Source organism: Triticum aestivum, chromosome 4A (genome assembly GCF_018294505.1).
Source record: "Triticum aestivum cultivar Chinese Spring chromosome 4A, IWGSC CS RefSeq v2.1, whole genome shotgun sequence".
Lineage (NCBI taxonomy): Eukaryota > Viridiplantae > Streptophyta > Magnoliopsida > Poales > Poaceae > Triticum > Triticum aestivum.
The window spans coordinates 733959992-733965245 of record NC_057803.1 but is presented as its reverse complement, the minus strand read 5'-3'; the positions used below and the strand labels follow the sequence as shown (position 1 = coordinate 733965245).

At 43.7% G+C, this 5254-nt stretch overlaps 1 long non-coding RNA gene and 1 pseudogene across 1 annotated transcript; both read left to right on the top strand.

Annotated features, from left to right (window-relative positions):
• Positions 1 to 5254, top strand: part of LOC123084440 (receptor-like protein 52) — a 25683-nt pseudogene that overhangs the window by 12808 nt on the left and 7621 nt on the right.
• On the top strand, positions 3876 to 4453 carry LOC123088437 (uncharacterized). Its single transcript, XR_006441904.1, has 2 exons — positions 3876 to 3991; positions 4111 to 4453. It is a non-coding gene; the product is annotated as an uncharacterized lncRNA (long non-coding RNA).

Sequence of the window (5254 nt, the reverse complement as noted above, 5' to 3'; positions counted from 1 at the left end):
CGCTACAGTCAGAGATAGTGGTGGAGAGGCGGCGTTGGCATGACGAAAATGGTAACTCAGGCATGGTGGAATGGCGACAAGCATTTAGGACGATGTTATGGGCGGGTGCACGGGCCGGATCATGAGGAAGAAGGAGCGGATTAGGAATCAACTACCGTGAACCTAATTTTATGCGACTGGCATGAAGTGTATGCATATAGATGGCTTGCTTGCTAGCGGGTAACGTAGGATCACTACACTCAGCTGCATGCGAGCTATATATGCGCGGCGTACTAAAGATAAAGGGGCAACCACCGTTTGACCTATTTATGGCATGGATAGATAGATAGATACTCCCTTTCGCGGAAATTCAATTCAGCTTCTGGGAACAAGTGCTCCCTTACCCAAAAAAATGAAATGTCAAAAAAAAAATCAAGACATATTTCTATGTGTTTTCAGTCACATGCAAATGCTATTTGCAAATTTTGAGGCAAAAAAGTTAAGCATTTTGGCCTGTGAAAAAAAAAGAAACTGGACACCAAATGTCATCCCAGTTTTGTCTTTTTCACCGAGGAGACACTACTGCTCCGTTTTGCATGAAAATTGTCAAGCATGCTTGCGGCACTAACAGAACATCTATAAAAAGTTCAGAATTTTCAAAAATGTTACTATTTGTTTTCACGTTACTGTTCACCCCAGAGCATGTGCTCCCGGGAGACAAAATGACCCCTCCCTTTTGATCCTTTTAGTCTATATATAAAATAAATTCATAAGTCAAACTTTGTAATAATTGAGATTTTTAGAAAAAACTATCAGACTAACAATACAAACCCAGTATCATTAGATGCACCATGAATTTAAGGTTTATACTATATAACTTTAATATTGTATATGTAATTTAATCCAACTTTGTGCACTTTGACTTCAAACAAATTTTATATGCTAAGTAGAAAGAAGCAAAAAGTATTTTTTGGGGGAGAGAGCCTAGCTCAACTGGTTGGGGCAATGGATGTACAGACACAACACCTAGGTTCAAATCCTCATGGAGGAGAATTAAGGTTTTTATTTATTCTTGAAGAGGCTTTCCTGGTACTCTTGCATTTATTGAGGACTAGGCTCGGTGCGTAACCGAGATTAAATATCATAGTACTCATACTTAAAAAGGCCGTACGCACCCCTAGTCGGTGCAGAGGCCGGGGAAGTGAAATTCTCGCCCAATTTTATAGGATCCCCTCCCCTCCGTCGGCCCACACGGGTGACCGAGGGGCTTCAACCCTAGCCGCCGGGTCACCGCTCCTTCCTCTCCCTCCCCTCCGTCGCTGCCGTTGGTCGGTGATAGGCATAGCCTGTGCGTGCGACAGCGGCGGTGGGGGCACTCCTCCCTCTTGCGGGTCATTTGGTGATGCAGGGCGCCATGGCTCGAGGGTGTGACCCTGATCTGGACTGCGGCGGCGCCGATCTGGTTCATGACAGCCCAATATGGACTACGGCGGTGTGCAGCCGGCCGGCGTCCTAATGACGGCTGTGGTGGCAGTGTTGGTGATGACGATGGCTGTGGCGCGGCGGCATGTAAGGTGGTGCGGCGACCTATGCTGTTCGGGGGGAGGGGGGTGGCGCGCCATCTACCTTTGGATCGGCGGCGATGACATGGAGGGCCTGGTGGTCGCGTCGAAGACACCTCCGATTAGATCTATTATGACCAATGCGGCCGTCGGTAGTGGTAATCTCTTCTGTCAGAGCGAGGTGGCTGGCCGGTGGCTGGGTGGTCGGATCTCGAGATTCGTCATCTAGTCTCGGCTACAAGTCAGGGAGACATAGTTGCCTGTGGGCATCGTCGTGTAGCTGTTGTCGACCCACTCGTGCTGCTTCGGGGGAAAACCCTAGGATTTGGTCTTCCAGATCGGATGATGGCGGTACTACGGTGTCATTTCTCTCTTGGGCCATTGTTTGTGGAGAAGTGCTGGAAGATTGGGGCAGGAGGTGGAGCGGCTTTGTCTTGCATGGAGTTTCGGTGGATCTGTCAAGTCATGTCTGGCTGACAGGTGCTACACTGAGTCATGCTAGTTGGCAGGTGCTACGCACGACGGATCTTCCAGAGTCTTCGCGTCTAGATAGACGAGCGCAGCGCGGTGGCGTCGTGGTGCGTCGATGGATGTCTGGACAGGCAAGGATGATGCGGATCTCTCTCCTGAAGATGGGTCAGTGGTCCGATGACGATGGCGGCTTCTAAAATGTATGCATGCGATGTGCGCTTTAGGTAGGTTGCACCTGTTGTTAGTCCCGATACGCTATGTGGATGGATCAGGATAAGACCGGTTTTAGATATGGGGAGTGAGAGCACTCCATATTATCGAGTTTGTAGGTGTGAGTGGTGGTTTCAAGTGGATTGATGTATGTTCTTGTAAGACCTTTGTGAAATAATTAATAAAGATGGCTACACGCATCGATTGATGCAGAAGCGGGGGGTTTAACCTGCTTTTCTAAAAAGAGAAAGAAACAAAAAGAGTATGTTGGCACGGTACAAGGAATCCATCTAACTAGGCAGCAAGTTCTATCAAATGCCTACATTGCAACGGTATAGAAGGAACCCATTCGATTCGATTCAACATGATATGATAGCAGGATTGACTATACCAACACCGACCACGTGTACTAGCTAGCCAAGAGCTACAACCGTAGACTCTGTTTCATTCATTATCAATATATGACCCACCTTTCACTCTCACAGAGTTTCTTGGAGCTCGTGCTACAGCCGGCTGTAAGCTACGACTCGCTTCCCTTCTCTCTCCTCTTCTCTCTCTTTCAACTCAGCAATAATACAATATTTAAATTCTTACAGTCCGCTTACATCACCTTATTATACTTGCTCTGATAGAATTTTGACGACCAAGCATTTGGCGGGGCTTTACGAAAAGACTACAAAAATGAATGAACCTACCTTGTACTACTATGAATGAATGAAATGCATGCCAACATGAAATATGGAAATATGGAAGTACTACAATTCAAACCAACACTTTCAACAAAAATGACCTGATATTAATAATAGCAATGGTCGTCAGCAGGCCATGCCAACCATCCACCCTGTCGATGGAAGCCATCGGAGATACCCACCACGGCGCGTCCGTACACAACCGTCAAGGGATAACCAATCTTCTGTTGGAGTCTTCTCCAAGGAAACTTATTTCACGCTTCTGTCCTTGAACTTGCCCAGTGACAACGTGAAGGACGCATTGGAATGTGCAAGAAAGAACATTATAGTATGCAATTAAATAAATCTAATTTGATTTTATGAAAACCACATGGAGAAGGAGGCATATGCAATACTACGAGAGGGGTACTAGAGTCTCCATATCGTATATACTCCCTTCGGTCCTTTTTACTCCACGTATTAGATTTTTCTTAAGTCAAACTTTACAACGTTTGACCAAATTTATATTAAAACTATCAACATCTACAAATATAAAATATATGTACTATAAAACTACATTTCACAATGAATCTAATGTTCATTTTATTTTGAGATAGTTCACCACTCATGTCAATATTGATTTCACATTGTGAATGTTGGTACCTTTTTCTATATATTTGGTCAAAATAGAGATACTTTGACTTCGAACAAAACTTATATGCGGACTACAAAGGACCGGAGGGAGTACTTAAGAGAGTGATCCTCATTATCTTATTTATCTCAACATATAAGTATGTCATATCATCATACAATTATGGATGAGATAAGGACCACCTCAAGTGCATGAGAAAATACTTTTCATTCTATTATTCTACCTATATTCAATAACTATTTTACAACTATACATAATCAAATATAATAAGTCATATGCATTTTTTATTTTGGTTCAAGTGTTATTAACATAAATATGTATATTTCACACAATCAAAGTCCATGTATGAAAAGGCTTCTGATAAGCTTAAGAAACAAAAAGCAGTAAGGAAGTGTTCCAAGTGCAGGCTGCCAGGCCATAAAAAGCCACAATGCCCCCAAAATAATCCGGTAATGCTTAAATATTCTGGACTAGCAGTGTTAATCTTATAGGATTTGTTATGGCTATCATATTTTCTTATATATAAAGCAGAAGGGACTAATTCCCTTTATCTGTCCTCCAAAAACAGGTGACATAACGCAACGTCGTGGGCAGAGAGCTACAACGCACATAGGATGCTACGGGAAAGAAATGGAGGCAATTATCTTCTTGGGGCACTTTTTTTTTGCATGGTGGCGCAGAGAAAAACGATGAGCATTTTTACTTGTGTGTATGTTACCGAACCTGATACTAGCAGGAAGAAAAAGTGGACGAAAAAAGGAAGTATCTTGTAAGGCCTGTGTTGTCGTTTTAGTTTGAAAGACTACCTATAAAAAGATATTTATGCTGTAAGTTATTGACATTTACGCTGTAAGTTATTAACCTACGAAAAAATCAGGGAATGAAAAGAAATAGAAGGGATGTTCTTCAAATGATGTTACCATTGCTTAGATACCTTTGATGCAACTGTAATGTCGTTTGACGACTCCATAATCCCGTCCGTTGTGTGATCGCCGCTCTGAGGAACAAGGATTGACGTGACAGAAGATCATGCCGAACCAAGCCTCCTCTTCCATTTCCCTCTCAACTTAGCTCATATGGATGACATAACAGATCCAGATGAAGCTTGCAATAGCAGAGCGGTAATACAAAAATAACTCCTATTGCGCCGCTACATTGAGTAGAACTCAGTAAAAGCAGCTTTCATCCTACGACCCGGCACAGGTTTGGGCAGACCGTTGAGCAACGGACAGGTGAAGGACTCATGGTTGAAGGTCCACTTGGAGCCCGACCACATAAAGATCCCACCGTTCTTTGAGTCTGTGTCCATATTCAAACGCATACTGGAAAAAAGGCCTTGGCAAAAAACTTTTCGTCATCTTAATTGAATCCGGCAGAAAGGGTCATCCTGGGGATCGGCCTCCACTTTCTGCCATGGCGTATGGAACCAATGAACTAATTCTTTGGTCGCCCAGTTGCCTCTTCCAATGCTTTGTGTACTGTCAGGCGGAGAAGAAGAATTTGGGAGTATTTCACTTCCAATACCTTGGGAGCTTCCCTTGCTGTACAAGGACATTAATGTACTTAAATCCATGCCATCTCCTCTTTGAGAACTCAGGCCATAGTAGCTCTGCAAAGCTGCTCATTGCAAACTCGGCCTATTCCCTGTGTAGACTTGTCGCAATCTAGTAAATTCACAATGTCCCTGTTTTGCTGAATGTTCGGAGGCCACG